The sequence below is a fragment of the Tribolium madens genome, unplaced genomic scaffold (genome assembly GCF_015345945.1).
Source record: "Tribolium madens isolate multiple individuals breed KSU strain unplaced genomic scaffold, Tmad_KSU_1.1 Scaffold_97;HRSCAF=244;Tcas5.2_LG3a, whole genome shotgun sequence".
Classification (NCBI taxonomy): domain Eukaryota; kingdom Metazoa; phylum Arthropoda; class Insecta; order Coleoptera; family Tenebrionidae; genus Tribolium; species Tribolium madens.
In genome coordinates, this window is record NW_025401069.1 from 8,164,376 (window position 1) to 8,186,541 (window position 22,166).

General features: G+C 29.2%; 1 protein-coding gene across 4 annotated transcripts in view; it reads right to left on the reverse strand.

Moving 5' to 3' along the window:
• The window catches only part of LOC123014388 (homeobox protein OTX2-like), a 38,766-nt gene extending 20,012 nt beyond the window's left edge, over positions 1-18,754 (reverse strand). For 2 of the 4 annotated variants that reach the window (XM_044413472.1, XM_044413470.1), the window contains exon 1: positions 1,581-1,701. The gene's annotated coding sequence lies outside the window, so the exon portion shown is untranslated. Of the gene's footprint in view, positions 1-1,580; positions 1,702-18,451 lie in introns of those variants that run through there. The other 2 variants (XM_044413471.1, XM_044413474.1) reach the window with 2 other exon arrangements.
• Positions 18,755-22,166: the final 3,412 nt, after the last annotated feature.

A 22,166-nucleotide genomic window follows, 5' to 3' on the forward strand; every position in this document is an offset into this window, starting at 1 on the left:
GGAAGAATATTTAGATAGTGTCGCCTAACATATATTTCAAATTATGTTTATTAGCGACAACGACGGGTGGGAATCGGTTACCGAGTTCACATGGATCACGTAAAAAATGGGCTTCCAAACGACGAAATAAAACGACTACTCGAAGTCGAATCTTTTCGATATTATTCAGGTGTTTATAAAGTGAAAAATAGTTAGATTTTTGCAAATTTTACAACACATTCCGGGCTTGAAAAGTCTACAAAACAAGGAATGTGCTTTTGAACAGTAGCATTTTCCGTAATTAATTGTCCATAACTGGAAAGCTATTAGCACTAAAACGGTAAAAAAATATGATTTTATGAGAATGTTTATGGACAACCGGTAAGTGCCAAAATACAATGTGTGGGAAGTCGCAGTACTCGTATATGTACAATTTATATATTTTATAATAGCTACGTAAATAAAAAGTACGTTTAATATGCAAATATAATTTTAAACACAATATATGCGGAAAATGCATTGTAAGACTTTTCTCATTTAGTTAAAATTTTAAGTCAATGCATCTTGTGGAAATCAGCACGAATCATGAGATTTATAAATTATGCATTAAAAAATAACAGGCTACCGTCTACTGTTACTTGATTTATTTCTAATTTAAAATAAAATAATATATAGATAATATCGTGTGATTCACGTGACTTATACTCATAATGGTTAATAATTACCGTAATTATTATGATGCGGCTTATAGATACATTTTATTTGAAATTTGCATTGGGTGTATTGCACCTGTTACGATTTTAAAAATTAGGCATTATTATTTAATCTTACTCTCTCAACAAATACTGATTTTTCCATAATCAATGTTTAAATTTTAAAAAAAGATTACAGGTAGAAATTATTAATTAATTATTTTATTTATTTTGGAGTCTAGCAATAAGCAATTATTTTTCCTAAATGGAGTTTTTCTGGGCGGGTCAGTGTTTCAACTGAGTGGTCCCCATCGGAAATTCCACAGCATATTTCATATATTGTTATTTTATTAGAATTTGACTCATTCAAAAAACGTATAAAACGGTGTTGTTCGGTGGCCACCTAAACACCTGTGCTTCTCGCATATTCATCATACCGTTGTATTAGTATGGAAATATACGACCTATGATTTTTTTAGTTCCTTCCCTTTACAATAGTGCAGCCGACCTGCTCGAAACAAGATTATTCACTTCACAGAAATTAGATGCATCTTTCTTCAACTTGAGCTTGTAGCAATCTATTCAAGAAGACGTCGCTTTAAAATTTAGTTCGAATTAAATTATCCTGTTTTTAAATTAAGGCAGACGTAGCGACATTTTTTATATAAAACCAGTAGTCCGAAAAAATAAAACGAAATGGTCATTGGACTACAGGTGGACGCGGTGGTGATAATTTAGATTTTATTGCTTTTTTATACCTGTTTCGGAATCATCAAATGAAATTTTATGCAACATATTATTTAATGGAATATTCTGAAATAACCTTCGAGAATTTTACTACAAATTTTATACTTGCAAAAATCGTTTCTTGCAACACTTGGATATGTAATCATAACGGGGGGTACTTACGCACACAGATATTCAACCATTAAAATAAATTAAATGCCACTGAGAATAAATCTTAGCAATGTAAAACTAACAACAAAACTTAAACAAGACACAAAATCACATGGTGACTATCACAGTATTTCTTAGGTATATCTGATAAAACTTAAGTAAAAACGTAAATATTGATAAATTCTCTTACTAGTTACCAGAAAGGAAGAAAATTGTGCTTCTACTAGGTATAATTATGTTCCCAGCATTTTGGTTTGATTAATGTAGAAAAAAAAAACATTTTTTAATTCAGGCCCACTTACGCAAATAACAGATATGTAATAGGCACTTCTTTACAAATTTAAAAATAAGTATTATAATTTTAATTTATTTTATCCATAATCACTCTATAAAGAGCCTTTATTCCACACTTTAAATGCGTATAAAGTACCCATTTGGCGTGACGTTTAAATGTCAGTTTAATTTTTAATTAAGTTTGGAATAATTTGGGCCTGTGATTGTGGATAAAACGTTATATTGCAGTCGTGTGTTAGTCGCGTTTTATCTACTTAAGAAAATTAACCGGTCGAACTGACGTTCTCGCGGTTAAAAATTCTTGCGTGGATAAAACGCTACCTAACCCACTCTTACAATAAATAACTATTAAGAGAGATATTTCTTAAAAGTTCCAATATTATTATTTTGAATTTGGTTGAAGAACCAAATTTTCTAAAAATATATTTCATTTAAATTTTAACACCTAACACATTTGTAATTATTATGTAGAAATGTTTTGTAAATGATGACAATTAAAGTTTCTACTTGGAATTTAATAAGTTGTGCAGTCTTCCGTTTAGCACGTTTAACGGAGGCATAATTACACAAAGTCAAGATAAAAAGTTAAATTATGATTGTAAATTGTATGCTAATTAGGTTCATTAGATTATTTATAAGATCTCTTCATCTACTTTGCTATATGCCAACGACACCTACATCACTGCAACACAACACTTTAAAATGGTATAAAATCACGAATGACAAATCCTAAAATACAACTTCTGAGAAAATTTATTCTGTAGTAAATAAAAAGATTTATTTTACAATTCTTATTTTAAATAAATAATCTAATTAAAAATCATGATGAGCTCTGCACGAAAAGCATTAATTATTGTAAACAGTAATAAGTAGGTACTTACAAATATTTTAATTTCTAATAAATTTATGTCTTAATTAATCTACCAGACGCCAATTTCATTTTATATCTGATGTAATAATCAGATGGTGAAAAATGAAGTGATATTACATTATTTTTCCTGTTGTTTTTTCATGCAACAACAATAAATAGTAATTTATGTAAATGATAAATCTGATTAACTGATTTGAGTTTGATTCACGTTATTGTCAACATTTTTTTAACTAGTTATTATTCACACATCAAGAAAGAACAATACATTATGCTCCCACATAATCATTATATTTATTTACTTTGTGCTACAAACTTACTTATTAGACATTTTTCTGCAACTGATGGTCACTACTTTTTAATATTCCTATTTACTTACTTCTTCTACAAGTGCACGAATACATTAGTGTTGAATTTATAATTATTAACTTACAACTTTTTAATAATGTATTACAAATTGTTCGTGTTCTTGCAAAACATTAGTTTTTCAGAGCTTGAGAAAAACTTAATAATGTTCCTGTTACCCTGTTACAGATTATGATCTTTCATAATTTTGTAAACAGAAATTAGCTCGTCACCCATTGGTGAGAACCTTGTGATATTTTTCAGTTACATGGGTATCGTTATGAGACACTATTTGACTTAGATAAAAAACTGTATTTTTGTGCAGAATAATATTACTCGTATCAGCTGTTTATGTTCATTCATTCATTCATTAGCCAGCTATTGCATGTTGAACATAATATGTAAACTTTATTACGTAAGCAACTTTAATTAATCCACGATTAGTCGAGGAAATATCCGTAACAACGAAATATTTTTCTGAAGATTAAATCAAGCCCAACCCAGATGTGCAGGGACTACATACACCGCAAACTAGTCTGTCACCCTCTAAAGATGTAACAATGTGGCGAGTACACAACGCCCGCAAAATAATTTTCCACACCGATGCTTCCAACCCCTGTTATTTAACAAATAATAATACGCCCAACCAACCAGAAATAATATTACAACTCTGACCAAAATATATTCTAAGTATTTTATGATTACATTTCTCAGTTTAATGTGACATGTCACGAAGTAATATACAAACTCTAAAAAATTTCATGAACCTCAATTCGTTTCCTTCATTCGGATGTATAGGTTGAAACTAGCACTTTTTTAAATCTTACTTTGTTTCAACTTTTGCAAAACTTCATGTGTATCTTTTGGCAAATACTAAGGTTGAAGCAAGCTCTACTTGCGCTCTAGTAAAATTGTGCTTATAAAGTCCGTTTTTTTTAAATGGAAATTACTAAGTCAAAATTTTGGTGAAAAAATTGGTAGCAGCTTGTCTCTATAGCCACAAATTTTGTTTGCTCTTTGTTTTTGTCCCTAGAAATTTTGTTAAAAAATTATGGTTATGTGTTCAAATTGAGATGTTGTCAAAATTTTGACTTTTATGAATCTTATGTGTGTCTGTTTCCTCTTTGAAAGCGCTAATTGAATACCTGAGGACAGACATCATTACCTAAGGTCAAAAGACAGAATTCAGTGCTAATAATTTTTGCAGAAACACACCGCAAGTAAGTACAATGTTGTGGACAAAAATGAGATTGTTGCTACAAAAACTTTGAAGAAAAAGGATGTATATACAGAAAAAAGTTATTTAGCAAAAGATACAAGTGGGTATTATGATGATTGGCAATAAATTTTGTGTAATTTATTGAAATGAGCTCAAAGTTGATGCATTTTATAAATTCTCCTTAAGCTTTAGTTTCAAAATTGTTACTTTTTCAACTCGTTCCTCAAAAACATGCACAAGACACTAATTTAATTGCGTTCTTTCCGAGGTTCTTTCTCATTCATGTTTATTTTGTATTCTTGTCAATTTTTTGCTAAAAATTAAGAATGTTTAGCAAACCTGCATTGTCTACATTTTAACGGGTCCCTTTTTCTAACTTCCTGCTTGCGAACTATTCGTTTCCAAATTTCGAAAAACTGTTAGTGTACCGAATTTGTTTCTTTTTTGGTGTTTCATCTCTAAATTTTCTTAGACGATTTTTTATATTGACGTTTAATGACATTGTTTTCAAATTAATTCAAAAAACCGGAACTGCCAACTTCCTTTATTAAAATTACCATGAATGAATTTACTAGTGATGCCAACGTTAAGACTGTTTGGCATTTCCATTTAAAAAAAAAACTTTATTTACTAATAATTTTCTATTCCACAAAAGGTTTATTACATTATACTTTTAGGAAAGATTAAAAATAAGCTACATACGTATTTCTATATGTGACAAGAAACGTGTTGAAATAAATATTAAAAATGATAAAATCATCATCACCTGTTTGTTGACATTTGTTTTTGTACAATATGTAATTTTCTCATTATTACCTGCGCGATATAATCATCAGAAAATTTTTTGGCAGTTAGCAGCACAACGAAACCGAAATTATTACCAATAGTAAGTTTAATTTCTTTAATAATACTTCAATTAGCTGTTTCGGCGTAAAACAATTTATTTATTATCACTCATCTCTTTACATAATTTTAAAAACCAGTTCCATTTTCCAGTTACATAACTTACCTCTCCATGAATGCGTCCAGAATTGAAAATATGCGAATAATAGTTGTGTAGGCAGGTATACTTTCGGAATACCGACGCTACCTCGTTTTGCTTTTATCCTAAGACATTCTCTCCTCGATGACATGATCGAGTTGACAAAGCGTATAACGCGGGGCGTGCAGCACTTAGATGACCGCTTTTGCGGTCTTCCAGACTGCTCTTATCACTTGAACATCTTACACACCTCTATCAACCAGATTTCGATCAGATACGCATTCTGCAAGATGTTTCTTCACGAAAAATTACAGCTGACTTTAATTGCTCTCTCTTAATTGATATTAATATATGACGCATATCCAGTTGCTAACTACTGTCACCTGCTCTTCGGAGCTTCGATATAACAACCGATCCAACACATAACAAGGCCTTCCAACTGTTCCAATAAAGACATCAAAAAATAAAATATATCATATTTTAAACCATAAAAATTACAAAATAAAAATTACAAATTACTATGATTAAGACGAGAGCTACCAGACTTTAAAAATAACGCCTTGACCGAAATCTTGAAGTGAAAACGCCCCACAAAGAGTCCCAACCTGAATATGATCACCTATGCGTGCTAAAAATCCAAACACTATCTTAAAACCATCAGTTAAAACTGGCACTGAGAACAGTAGCCAAATATTCTAATGTTTACGTCAGGCAAACACGTTTTAAATCGTAATATAACGTGTCACGATTCTTTGGAACTTGATACACCAATTAGTTCTTCTTTTTTCTAATGGCTTCTAACTGATATAAATGGTTTTTAAAATCTCTGATTATAAAACAAAGCTCGGCGCTGTTATTAAATTTGGAAAATAGGTTGATATACTTTTTGCTTCCAGCATGTAGGTATCACGTCTCATGTGCGGATGAAGGTTTCCCAGGAAATTACATTCGAAAGATGACTTCTTTTTAATTGAAAGTAATCACACTAACTACACTTATTAATTCATAACTGTAATTTTATTACCGACTCGCAGTTGGTTTTATTTCGTATTAGGTGGTCTTGCAGAAGTTATGGTTTGGATTTTAAAAGTTGGGGTTGTGATCGGCGCAGCGTGAGATCTTTATTCTGAGATTCAGTACAATCCTACCCTATATAGAAGTGCAAAACTAATCGAACAATTATATTCGATTATTATTTTTTTAATTTTGAAATTGTAAAATTACTGCTACCTATATTATTATTAATTCAATAATAATTTAACGCATTATAAATTCATTGCTGTGTATAACGTGATAAGCTTTTAATATAAAAATCATTTACTTCAATTAGACTATAAATTGCAGTTTGAGTGTGAGTAGTAATTACAATTAGCTATGACGCTCCTGACTGTACATTTAGCCAAATTACCATCTTCGATTAGTTTAATTTTCAACGGAAATTATGCCAATTTTCTTCTGTTAATTATAAGATGTAAACTTTAAACAGCTATAAAATTGAATCATTAAAATAAATTATAATAACGTTTAAAAATTTTGATTTGTAGGTATATGGATATTGTTTTTCAATTTTTTGAGTAGTTTTGTCTTAATATCCCGTTTAGGTTATAATACAATTACATCAAATCCAAAAGATTATCTTTTATTTATTTGAAAAAATGATTTAAAAATATAATACAAAAATCATAAGTTATTCGCTGATACAGGCTCTAGCGTAAATCAAAATGTAAGTATAGGTAGGTAGTCGGTATAGGAGCAGATGACAGCAGTACCTAATAATTTGTAAGTATATTTACTTTCTTCTTTTTTCTTAATAGTCAATTCGTCGTTATTCAGTGTATATCATTTTCTGTAAAAAAAATCACGTGATAGTCAAAAAAAAAAAACTTGAATTTTAGATTGCATTGCGTTCATTATTAATAAGCTCATTGAAAATATTTAGATACAAATCTCATTTTTTTTTTTAATTTATAAGTTTAGTGAAACTGGACAAGTTTCAAACTCATTCACCAATTTTCGTTACAAAACAAGAGATGTAAAATTCGACAACAAAAAAAAAGTTTTAAAACTCAGTTTAACAAACTGGTTTGTGTGACACAACTGAAACCAATCATTTTTTTTATTCATGTTAACGCTAAAAAAATACGAAAATATTATTTTTTTTTTGTAATTTACATTCTATTAAATTTTTCCTCAAATATTATTTCTATAGCCTACTAATACAATACAATAATTTAACTCTATCCTCATAAATCGGAAACTACACCAAATTATTATTTTACGACGAGCAAGCACTACAAAAGAATTGTAACAAAAATATGACATAAGAGTATTAATTAAATGGCACTTCCAAGAGAACATAAATTAAGGTACCTTCCTCATTTAACAATAATTTAACTGCAGCCGATTGTGAATTGTTAACTTTATTGTTAAGCTAATTATCTAAAAAGCATCTTAATGAGATGTATAATGGTTATCGTGTGAAAATGTTAACATTTCCTACACAGATTTCGTACACATCCAAACTACTGTGAACACAAATAAACCTAAACGATGCAAACAGTGTCGCTGCCGAATTCAAACCTAATAAATTACAAAAGCCATCACAGCCAGTTTCACCAAAAAGAGAGAAGCTATAAACTCTAATTGTGTGAATATAATTTATTGGAAATATACCTGCCACAATTTCAGGTAACATACCAACAACGAAACTCATTATAAATGCATAGGTAAAGCTCCAGATGCTTACTATTGTTAGTTCGTTATTAGATGTAATTACCTATTTTAAATAAGTGTAATAATAAGCGTATTACGGTTATTAAACAGTGTCATAAATAATTAATTAAAGTTTTCGCCGACTGGCAAATTACATAAAAATATAAGTAATTGCAGTCGTCAAATGACAAAGTCAATTAACTAACATAAATGAAATAATTATTTAAAAAAATGTACGTTTTGTGTGCCGCTCTTGGCTCACGGTGGTCAAATTGTAGGGAGCAAGGTCGACTGATTAAAACTGGTAAATGTCGTAAGATTTTTTGAGTTATTTTCGTTCTGTCAAGCTTGTATAGAAAAGGAATTTAATATTAATATTAAGGTAGCCTTTCTGTACAAGACAGGAGCGAACATTGACAAAACTTCAAGAACTCTTTGATCCCACCGCGAGCTTTTTTTATAAATTAAAATCATCAATACGTTCGAGATTACGACGTACGTTTAAATAACCAATAAAGCTAAATGACCGTATAAAAAGAAGGTGTTCCATAATTACCTCCACGAACATTTACCTGTTTGGCTTTACCAGAAATTTTTACATTTTAAAGTTCCTTGATATATTCGACAAGTAAAACGAATCAATTAAACTTTTCCTTTAGTGAATAAATACAGATGTTGATTTGTTTGCACGGTATTGTTGCCAACACAATACATTACGAATGTCTTCTTGCAAAGGTTTTATGCTTGGGTATACTGAAATTGTAGAAAAGTAAACAGAACTCACTTTGTAATTTTTTTCAGCTGTCTGAGAATAACACAAAACTAAATAAATAAAACAAGATTTTCTTCCGTGATTTTTGCACCTACCTACACAAAGAATAAAAAAAATGATCTTGCAATAAAATATAATATTTTACTGTTATAAATTTTTAATTTGTTAATAAATAATATTTTCAAATTGCATATGAGTTATAATATTTTTTCAAAACTTACATATGCACCTACATTATAATAAATCGTATATTTTACAGCTAAAATTTAATATGATATTTTAGAGGGCGACAGTAAAGGTCAGGGTAAGGTGCAGTAAGGCTATAGGTTGCGTATCCTGCTTCTTACAAAAATTAGATAAATTGCGGAAGTCGGATAAGTATTATTTAGAGATTATCAAAGTCATTACCCAAGATATTGCATAGTGTATTTATTTTTTGTACAAAAACAATAGCTGATATTAATTTAAAACAAATTAAAGATCTAACCGAATAAGCTTGACCTACGTCCGCTAAATTATTATAATACATTCATTTTTGTTTTAGGCCAGAGCAGGCTATCGAAATTTGGCAAGTTGTATGGTAAGACTGTACCTGAATGACAATAAAATAACCTACTCTGCTAGCCTAAAACAAAAATGAATGTATTATATTTTAAAGAATTTGAAGTTGCTAACCTTTTCAGTAACTGGAATAGGAGTGCGCCAGAACTCGGGCCCCAGAGAAAAATGTCATGTAAGGTAAGATACCAGAAACATGAAAAAAATGTTAAATAAATTCTATCTATAAAAAATTTGTTATGAGAGTTTAAATTTTGTACTTTGACTTTAGGTATTCATTTCTGTTGGAAAAATATTTTTTCAAGTTTTTTGCTACAGGCTATTAGAAGAGAAAACAAAATCTGTATCCTAAATTGTGACTCTATTTAATGTTATTGGTTGCCTTTATTGGCAAAATTTTTGTACCCTTACTAAATAATTATAAAACAAAACATATGCAAGATTATCACTATCAATAAATGAACATAAAAATGTCAAAAAATAAATGTCAAAATTTTTTGACAGAATTTTTTAAACATTTTTCCATGTTCGTATCTTATCTTACTTTAAATTTGTCTCTGGAGCGCGAGTTCTGGCACACGCTGTATAAGGGTAACTTCTACTAACTTAATTTTTATTTCGATAACTAATTAAGTTATTTAGATGAAATTAACGCAGACTTTTAGAGAATTTTAGTGTTTTATAACATATATTTTTGTCTGGTTTGTAGTTAAGATGATTTCAAAGAAATCTTTTTTATTAGGAACCTAATCATTAATTTTCCTAATTAGGAAAATAAATTATAATCACTACTTTTAACATGATTTATTTTCTTGCTTTGGTTGTAACACAGTGTGAAGTGCAATTGCACTAATTGCAGCAAATTTAAATAATATCGCTTTTGAAACCAAGAAACAACTCTCTTCTACACCTATCCTATAAATTTTAACATTATCAAAAAAAATATGTGCAAGCGGTACGGCTTACACAAAGCTATACATCACTGATGTCTGTGTTTATGCTTGAGTGTATGCTTTTTATGTAATATGTACTATATTATTTAATGATTTCTTCTAAGAACAACATCCACTCCATAATTTTATTGAAGCTACTTTATCGTACCACCTGATCAATTACCATAAAACTCAAGTTTAAGTTTGAATATACATATTACATAATATTTAATTATTAACTGCATTAGGAATCAAAATAAAATAACACTAAACATGACTAGTTTATTAACAACCTTCTATTTAGCACTCAGTCAAGCGCAATTAAATATAACCATCTGCATCCCCCAATAATTGTAAACTGGAAAGAGACATAATTAAACGTAATTATAGCTATTAGACGCATAAAATAACTATTACTTATAATTATCGCATATTCAGATTTTGCAGATAATTTTTGCATCGCCTATACGTCGGTGTTAAAAACAATGTAGTCACGAAATGTTCAACAGCAGAAAGCATTAAAACAGTTAAGTGCTCATACGTCACTGTCAAAACTCTGATAACACAAATTGGTTAAATTCCTCACTAAGGGTTTGAATTAAATAATTGAAATTCCGTTACACAAAACTGAGTAACTCAAAATAAATCAACTTTTCGTGTTGCCATACATGTGTGGTGACATCTTAATAGTCCAGCAGTGTTAAGTGGACATTGTATGCAAGACACAGTTTTATATTTATTAGAACACATCAAATGTAACAAAGTTATTATTTACTTTCATTTAGATCATAATAGTTTAATTAACCTGACCCACATTCATTAAGATGCACTTTTTGCATGTTGCTGCAGAGGATGCAGTGATGGGTTTTTATTTTATTTAATTTATTTGACGTGACAGGTGAAGTTTTTGCTTCTTGAGCAATTTTATTTTCATCAAGTTCGCTCCAACTAATTTATTCTTATAAATATTCATCAATTAGATTTTATTGCTTCCAATATGATAATGAAATTGCTTTTTTCATGTAGCACAATCACTTTCAAAAAAATTAACGAATCTAAAACAAATTTCTTCACACTGATTTTGCAAATTTTATTTAAGCAATTATAGGTCTTTCTTACAAGTAAAACAACTTAAATAAAACGAACAAGTAACAAAAATTTTGACATTATATTTCATCAATAATAGCCAGCATAATGGCTTATATTTAAGTAACTACTTTTGTAATTTACATTTGTTTATCTTCCTTCTTCTGAAATGTTTTGTCAGGCTTTATTTAAAAAAACGCTAGTCATAGCTTCGTTGATACTATACTTTCTCTTAATAGTGATTAATGATTAGACAATCCCATTCTATGCTTATTGGTGATTAATTGATTAAGCATGCATTTGTTCAATTACGTAAAATGGCAATATATTTGATAAAATAATGAGATAAATAATTGTTTTTACTCTTAAATGTTGAGAAAATTAATAATTCAGAGTCTTTATATTTATTTTTATTTAGAAAAAAGTAATTTTATTAAAAACATTTGTATACAGAGTGCGCCAGAACTCGCGCCCCAGAGAAAAATAAGGATACGATACCAGAAACATGGAAAAAATGTTAAAAAAATTTTATCTATAAAAATTTCGAAGTTATATGAGAGTTTAAATTTTGCACTTTATCTCTATTTATTTCTGTTGGAAAAATAATTTTTTAGGTTTTTTTACTACAAGCTATTAGAAGAGGAAATAAGGAAGCTATATCCTAAATTGTAACTCTGTTTAATGTTATTTTTGACTTTTATTGGCAAAATTTTTGTACCTTTACTAATAGTTATTTATTCGACGAGTGTGAGTGTAAATCGGACGGTTTATTTGACCGAGTGGATTTTTACCATCCACGATTTACACTCAAACGAGTTAAATACAACATTTTATTCTTCTAATTAGAGTCAACAAGGCTTAAACGTGCTTTAAATCTGTTAAAAATAATTTGACGTTTCGTATTGAGAAATGCCAAACAGTTTTTTTTTTTTTACACGGGAGAAAAACCATAAATTTTGACAGTGTCGAAGAATAAATAATTATAAAATAACATATACAAAATTATCAGTATCATTAAACAGACATAAAAAGTGTCAAATGTCAAAAAGTAAATGTAAAAATTTTTTGACAGATTTTTCTTTTTCTTATCTTAGGTACTTGAAATTTTTCTCTGGAGCGCGAGTTCTGGCGCATCCTGTATAATGAAACGTTTTTTACTGAAAATACAAAATGACTCTCCCTAATAAATAAAAAATTGATGTTAAAGTTGCATTTTTTAAGAGTTACATTTGCATAAAGAAAGTTAGTACAATAACATTTTTGTTTGCAATTTTGATAGTCATTTGGTAGCTCTAAAATGCACGTATTATTAAATTAACTTTGAAACTTTATTATCTGAAATATAGCAATATTTTTAGATGATTTGTTTATCTATTTACAGTTTCTAATAAACTATCTTCAAAACAAAGAGTAGAATGATGTTTATTTTTATTTTCAAAACATATTTTTACAGTTAATTTCCACTTAATTAATGAGTTAATTAGGCTGCGTGTAAAATCAGTGTTACATCTGTCAATTTAGTTCGTGCGTTTTGAAGGCCCCTTAACATGCAGATTGAAGTATGCACGCCTTTTTAATTACAAGTTATATCTGTCAGACATTTAAAACATCCGCTTCTTAGATGCCTGTAAAAAATCCATGGAAGGTGCATCTCTCATCTGGAAGTTTTGTGTGCTAACAGTACGACTTTCAACATAATGCCTACACGTATTTCAATAAACCTACGTGCTAGATCTAATCGAAGAAAAATTATCATAAAATACCGCCAATTTCCTCGCTTCAATATATCTTAGCATCAATACTGTTGCTAAATTAATTCAAGAGAATAACCGAGTTCAAACCCAGAAGATGATAATTTATATTTTATATTCTATGACACATGAACAGACGATTCAGTCAATTCGACGGGTGGAGGGTTCGTTTAAGATGAAACGTGAAGAAGTCAGTAACGAGGCAAATTGAAATATAACCATTAATCAAGTTGACGCCTTATTACTACCACATTACGCCAGCCGAGTTAACAAGGTTCTTAAATCGTGATCGGCACACAATCCAACACATCGCTCACTAATTGTCGCTCACCAATAGACATGTCCAGTTCCGCCAAATTACCCGTTGACTGACAGCCGCACAAAAACCTTCAGGAAATAAATACAAATCAAACCGGCCACAATGGTCCCAACCCGCTTCTTGTATTAATTATTCGAGTGTCGTTGGCCCGAAAAAAGTCCTCAGGCATTTAAAAAAAAGTGAAAATAAAAGATTTTTTCCAATTACATTCTACACTTCTGGCTGATGACAATTTCACCTTAAAGATTAAGCTGTTTAGATTAAAAGTTGTTTTTTAAAATAATTTTTGATGTTGCTTTGAATTAAATGAGGCTACAATAAATTCAAGACTCAACAACAATATGCAACAATTTTTATCGTTGGCATAGCCAGTTTCATTCTCGAAAAAATTGGTTATAAAAATATTTTTAAATTTTCTAATTAGAGAAAAAAAGAAAAAAACATTATAAATGTTTTTGTCAATTTTGCTAACATAAAAATTAGAATTTCAAAATAAAGAACCTTGTTCTTGTAGATAGATAGATACCTATTATAAGCCCACAAATAATTCAAATAACAACTTATCGATTGCCGTAAGCTCTAAATTCTATTATTTTATTGTCAACTCAAACAATTATTGTTGATCACTCGGTATAATCTCTGTAGATATTTAAAACATTTAAAATACAGCAATAAATAATAGAAGCAACTGTAGGTTATACCTCTTGACATTTCTACATATAAATAAATAGTACCTACCTATATTACAGTAGATACAAGTGAAGAAACTAAAAGTTTCAGTCACAGGTGTGTCAGAATTAAATAGGAAGTGAAGCTGAGTATGAAAAAAGCACACAAGTCAGAGTGCTGTATAGCACTTTGTTCAATCTTTCAAAATTATAGAAAAAAAATATTAAAAAAAATGTTTTTGTTCAATAATTAATGAGTGAAAAATTTCAATAGTTATTTATTATACAAGAAGATAAAGAATCTTTATTCTTCGACACTGTCAAAGTTTACGGTTTTTCTCCCGTGTAAGGAAGTTTTGACAACTGTTTGGCATTTCTCAATACAAAACGTCAAATTATTTTTAACAGATTTAAAGCAAGTTTAAGCCTTGTTGACTCTAATTCGAAGAATAAAATGTTGTATTCAACTCGTTTGAGTGTAAATCGGACGCTTTATTCCACCTCGTGGATGGTAAACCACTCGTTACACTCGTGGTTTAAAAATCCACTCGGTCAAATAAAGAGTCTGATTTACACTCAAACTCGTCGAATAAATAACTATTATCGTCTTGTATAATATTTCGTTTTATTTTGTACTCACCTACCAAAATTTTTTCAATATAAACAGTAGATAAAAATTACTTTATATCGTCAGAGGTAAAAGAATACTTTATCTACTGAAATTAGTTGATAAAAGCACTTTTTAACATTGAGTACAAAATTTAAAAAAATTTGTTCACTGTTTTGACTCAAATTCTCAAACACCATTTTCAAGCTTCGTACAGCATTTGCCTGGAAATGGCAACAACAGCTTTTATATTTCTTGATTACAATATACATTTTGCTACATAACGTTTTTTTTATCAACCCCCGCTGATTAAGGCAACAACAATCTCTGTTAAACATGAAAAATAACTTTATGTTATGAATAACACTACTTTTACAAAACCAATAAAAATACTGCTTGGTATTAATTTTATTTGAAAGCTAAAAATCCAGATTTTGAGTAACAGCAAAATCAGACTTTGCATTATAAACAACCGTCGATTTTATGAATGTAAAGGCAAGTCAGTGAAAATGACATAACAAAAATTTGAATCTCAATATAAATGGATTTGTTCGCGATAAGATCAGTAAACTATAACGAATTCAGACCGAGTTAGGTCGATTGATAGTGTCGATAGTGTCCTTCTTTCTGCGTTCTTTGACAGCTCTCTGAAGGGGATTTCCTCTTTTAACCAAATTACGTATTCTGGAATTCGTTTTAGTCACTTTGATATTTTAAATAACAGAACATTAGGATGACACCGTTGATGTTGCTACTTTTTGTTTACATTTAATAGAGGATGCCAATAGGATGGGCAAGATCGGAAATCGATAATTGAGAGGTTTTTGCTGTTGTCTGATGGTATCAGTCAGACAGCTCGATCAGGCCAACAACATTCGTTTCTTATGTGTGTTGCATTTATACAAACTTTTCCTGTTGCCTTTAACACGGTGTTATGCAATCTTGTCAGAAGATACAATTTTTGGTTTGTTATTTTCTTGTACATAATTGATAATTATTTTTTAAATTGTACTCGCATTTATTAAAAGTAGGTGTTAATAAAAAAGCAACGCAAAGTTGGTACAGAAATCAAAAAAACGTTGTCTTGCTAACTGCAAGAGCATTAAGGTCCATGTTTGTCGAGCCTCAAACAACTCCCTCGAGCGTTATTCCTTTTTTAACAGGCCTAAATACGAAAATAACTATAACGCCCTGTAAAATCTTATTTACCTATGATTTTAAAACCATCTGTTATAATTATGTTAATATTTAGGGCTTTTAGAATTATTTATTATTCATAGAATCGGAAAAACATACTGCTAGTTTTATTGGCAAAACTGGGATATCAAGAGAAATTGTATGTACTACACTGAAAAGTGTATTTTTTTATCCTTATAGAGAAGAAGATAGACTTTCATATACTTGTAGGCGGAAAAGATACACTTTCCTCCCTTGTAATAAAAATAACTATTATCAATCAATTTCATTAATAATGTTCAGAATACACACTAACTACACAAAAATTTATTCATTTGTATGTGATTTTTCTAAAGCTTGCAATAATAAAAAAAGATTTTAAATTATTTTAAAGTAATCTACATAATTATTTCCGCATCAGTTTTTTTCAATGTTTTGTTTTTTGTCACATTTTTTTGAAAATTGTGAGGTAACTGAACTTGTGCCCCAGTGACAAAAATTTAAAAAAATTCTATCTATAAAAATTTCGAAGTTATGAGACTTAAAATTGTTCACTTTGACTCTATTTATTTCTGTTGAAAAATAATTTTCCATTTTTTTTTGCTACAGGATATTAGAAGAGGAAACAAAAAAGCTGTATCCTAAAATGTAACTCTGTTTAATGTTATGTGTGGCTTTTATTGGCCAAATTTTTGTACCTTTACTAAATAATTGTGAAAAAACATATACAAGATCATCAGTATCATTAAGTCAACATAAAAAAATGTCAAATGTCAAAAAATAAATGTCAATTTTTTTTGACAGATAGAATTTTTTAAACATTTTTTTCATGTTCCTGGTATCTTATCTCACTTGAAATTTTTTCTGGGACGCGAGTTCTGGCGCACCTGTATGTTGTCCCTATTATCTATCATTTACACTCCCATTTAAAATGTTTCACATTATTTTTACGAGACCTGCAGCTGTACAGCAATACATAGGTAATTCGGTACAAATTGTATTAAAAATATTTAAAAAAATATTTGTCTTCTGTATTAAGAAATTCTCAAATAATTGAAAATAATTAATGTTAATTCATTGTTAGTTATTGATTACGATAGATAGATTAGTTATTTATAAAATCGGAGGTACAAGTAACATGCGATTGGGGTGCAATAGTCAAATACTTTTATAATTAAATTTTGCGCAAGGCATACCTAAAAATATTCAAATAGGTAATATCTATTGTCGTTTTCTAAGACTAAATATGTATCGGTTCACTAAATAATGTAGTAGTATTTAAAATGTTATATTAGAAACGTGTTTATTTAGATCAACACATAATGTCTAGCAATTTATCATTAATCGTAAAGAAGTTTGTACATACCTTCATAACCAGGTACCTACTAATAGGGTTTTTTAAATAGTAAATTAACATTAAGAATATCTATGTATAAAGTTGGTACTTTTTATAGTAGGTTTTCTTTAGGTACCCCATACAAATTTATGAAGATCTAAATAAATTTATAAAATTAATATGTACAGGGTGTCAAAACTTGCGCCTCTAAGAAAATTTTCAAATAAAATAAGATACCAGGAACATGAAAAAATGTTTAAAAATTTCTATCTGTAAATTTTTTTTTACATTTTTTTTGTCATTTTTTTATGTATATTTATTAATACTAATGATCTTGTATACCTAAGTATGTTTTTTTATAATTATTTAGTAAAGATACAAAAATTTTGCGAATAAAAGCCACAAATAACATTAAACAGATTTACAATTTAGGATAGGTACAGCTGCCTTGTTTCCTCTTCTAATAGCCTGTAGCAAAAAACTTGAAAAATTATCTTTCCAACAGAAATAAATAGAGTCAAAGTGCAAAATTTAAACTCTCATGACTTTTTCATTGATAGAATTTTTTTTAACTTTTTTTCCATGTTCCTGATATCGTACCTTACATTTTTCTCCGAGAAAAAGAAGTTCTGGCGCACCCTGTATAAGTAATAATTCAAAATTTAACCAGTTTTAATCGTTTTACACTAGGTCTGCTTTAAAATATCACAATTTGTCTTTTGCTGATGAGATAAACACTTCGGTTACTGTTTCACTTTATCTGTCATTGGTGTGTTTTCTTTATTTCCAGTTTTCTTTTTCTAATTTATTTACTGCATTACACTTATTGTTACATTATTCTCTTCTTAGAACTTGACGGCTATTCTTTACAAAATTAGCCTTACTCTTATATATAATGTGTATTTATTTTACCATGATGGTCGAAGATTTTGCTTTGTCATTTTTATTAATGCTTTTACTTCTACGCCTAACGAGCAATCGTGGTTGTCACAAAAAATTAAACTTTAGAGAACGTAAAAATCTAACTAATATTCTTTCCGGTAGTATGTATATGGGCGTTACAAATGATTTAGTAACAATCTACCTAAACCTACATTAATTAATATAATCATTAAAACTTTTTAAACAAAATATCAAATTGAACATAAATATTGTGTACCTATCACTAGTATAAGTACTGATTAGTCTGCTAAAAATTTTTGGCGCTTGTATTTGCCAAAAGACACAAAAATATTTTATATAATCAAAAAACACATACCTAGTACACCATAACACGACAATTTGTTGCATAAAACTCACTTTTCACAATCCAAAGTCAAGAAAAATAGTCACTAGCTCTTCAAAATCCAACCCTCTTCGCTCCAATTACACAGCAGTCTTCACTATTCTAATTAAAATTAATGAAGCACGTAAATATTTAATTAATTTCACAACAAGAAGCGTTTCATCAACATGTTATACGGACTAGACAATAATGCACACGATTTACAGCGATTCAATATTTTAATCGATTATCCTATTGATTTACGTGATTTTTTAAGAGAGACACGACGAAATGCGTGTATTCTTATAATACACATGAAAGCTGTGTATTTAGTTTCACTTTTTACCGCCGAAGCGCTGCGTTCGTTGTCCTGATCTTCTATTCAAGATGGCGGCTAACAGTTCACTGTGATTGGTTCAACGAGATAAAATGGGCGTGACTGTTTTTTTTTTCGAGCTCATTGTTTGGCTATGGGTGGGGCTGATCCTTCCAGTGAGTAAATTTGGTGTTGCTTAAGCTTTTTTCTTCCTTTTTTCTAAATAAAATATTAAATATAGGCTTGTATCTTATAACATAGACGCTTCTTCATCATGCCACTTTTAGTTGATATTACTTTATAAGTTCCATTGTTTTTTTTAATTTTAAACTTAAATACTAGCAAAAATTTACGTAGAATGGTTTATAAAATAAGACAATTTAATTTCAGACGTTAAATAATCTTAGGTGTGTATACATTTGAAGATTTTAATAGACATTTATACTTACCTAAATGTTTATTATAAGCTTTGAAATTGTCCATATAGGTATTAGATAGGTATAAGCATTAAGCATCTACTATCATTAGAATTGATTAAATTGATTAGTTATTTACACCGGTGGCTGTGTGTGTTGGATTTAGGTATCCACGAGCTAAAAGAATATACCTACTATTAAATCGGTATAAGTAGTAGAGCAGAATTTGATATGTGTTAAAAAAACTTAAATTTTTGGGAGGCGAGGTCTAAAGTTCGTGAAATTTTCAAAATTAAAATTTTCTCTTCATTAGTCTGATAAGTTTAATTTCTACAATTTGTAGAAGCTCGTTTTTCATTTAATTTTTTGTCACTGATTTTAAATATTGAACAAAAAAATCTCTTTTTTGTCTTTGTTTATAGGCAAAAAAATTAAATGAATCCCATTTTTATATTTAGGTCCATTACACTAAGACATTTGAAGAGACATAAGCCACGAACATCTTCTTATTGGAAGATTTAATTTTATTTTTTTTTTTAATTTTTACAGTCTTTTAGATTTTATATCAAAAAGCTTCTAAGAATAGAAAAAAATAGGTCATCATTCTTGACTTAACTTATTATTTAATTTAATTTATTCACGCAAAAAATGTTTTGCTGTGTAGGTATAACAAATACAAACAGTAAACAAATCTGTACATAGATATTTAAAATTTAATTAATTTAAATTAATGTTAAATTAAAATGTAAGACTTCTTATGATTAAATCAGCTCTATACACTTACACCTACCTTAGTAATATGCTCGTAAGTACACACACAGTAATAATACCTATATTATATAGATATACCAGTTAATATTTACAAAAAACAAATAAATGAATTCAAAAAAAAATTAATTTAAGTATTTATTTTGTTGAAATACATTGATTTTGAGCGATTTCTGATTTAAAATATGATTTCAAGCTTGGGATAAAGCAAAAATGTATTAAAAGTGGCTTAAATTACTTATATTGGCCTCGAATTTGGGATTTAAGCAATTATTTTGTTAAAACATATTGATTTGGAATGATTTCTGGCCTATAATTAAGCAAAAATGTATTAGAAGTGGCCTCAATTGCTTAGTTTTGGTCGAAAATTAATATTTAAGAAGTTATTTTGTTGAAAAACATTGACTTAAGTTAATTTCTATTTTAAAATCGAGCCGAATTGATAGTAAGTAAATACATATAGGACAAATTGGCATATTTTGGCAAAAAAATTGGGATTAAAGCAATTATTTTGTTGAAATAAATTGATTTAGAATGATTTCTGCCTTAAAGTCAAGCAAAAATCTATTGGAAGTGATTCAAATTGCTTGTCAGAATTAATTTGCTCTACATAAAACTTTATAAAAAAGAATAAATGATTTAGAAATTAATTTAATTAATTTACTTTAACACATATAGGAACATGAAAGTAAACAAAACATTGTTAAAATTGAAAGCATCCATTTCTTCAAGCCTGATGGCCATATAAATTGACGCTAGTGAGGACATCATAATAGCAAAGTAAATATTTTTGAGAGAATTTACTGGAATAATTTGAGATCTTAATAATATCGAGCGATCAAGATAATTTGTAATCGAGTCATCCTTGGATTTGAAAACGTATGTCTGTAAAATGTCAAGTAAAAAGACAAGTCGAAAGGTAAAATGGCATGATCAAAAAGGTGATGATTATAACAACTAAATTTATAATTTACCTTCAAAAAAGAACGGTCCTACTCGTATTGTTATACGTCGGCGACTAATCCCAGTCCATTTTGTCGTTTTACTTGTCATTTTATTTGACGTTTCACGTGCAGTTAGTTCAAAAACAGACATACGTTCTCGGATGCAAAGATGACTCGATTACAAATTATCTTGATCGCTCGATACAATAGGTAAGTCGAATAAATGAGTAATGTGAATTGATTAAATCACCATAACAAACTTATTTATTTATTCTAATTAATAGGTGATTCAATAACTGAAACAAATGCTAGTTGAATATTGATATTTTTTATAATCCCAAATATACGTGGTGTATTCTGTTTTATTTGTTAACTTAACATTTGTGAAGGATTTTTGAAGTTTTCAAATTTTGTTATTTTTATTTCCCTCTTCTTTGTAAGAACGATGTCCTACACCCTACAATATACCAAATTTGAGACTGACACGATTCGGGCGAATTTTTTCAACAATAGATAGCGGTATCAATTGTTACTTCAACTTCTATATTTACAATTGGTATGATAATAGCATTTCTGTATACAAACACATCTCATAGCCCCCTCCTTATAACAATACCTTTCTGAACCTCGGTGGATATATCTATTTTCTAACTATTTCTAGTATGGTCAGAATCACATTGATTGACAGCAGGTCGACTAGAGAACATATAGCACAACCCCTGTCACGCCATGTCCACAAACAATCAACCATTCATTTGTATCCGAGCACTATAACTAAGATGTGATGTGTATGAGTAATAAAAGAACCACGAAAGTATTTGGCTGGAATTTCAAATTATTATCAAAAAGCTATATTTGTAATAATCCATACTAGTTATATACCTAACTATTAGGTACATTTTATAAATCATTTTTATTTCTAACGTAAAAAGCTGAATCTTTTTAGGTATTATATTTTTTACACCTGGTTCATGTTTCAGAGCATTCTTTACCTGGACGATGTAAAGAAAAAAGAAACCTCGAGGTGTTTACCTTATAATACCTAACAGATATGGATATTGATATTCAATAAATGGTCGTTACAAATGCTTCAGGTTATTTTTTATCCTGTTAGCTGATATACCAATTTTTCGCAGATGGAATTTCAAACCGCTTTCAATACTTCAGGCTGCATACAAGTGGCCCTCACCTTTAATAATTGAGGGCGACTAATTTTAGCAGAAATTTGTCTTATAAAATATAGTCTAGTTACAAATTTGAACACA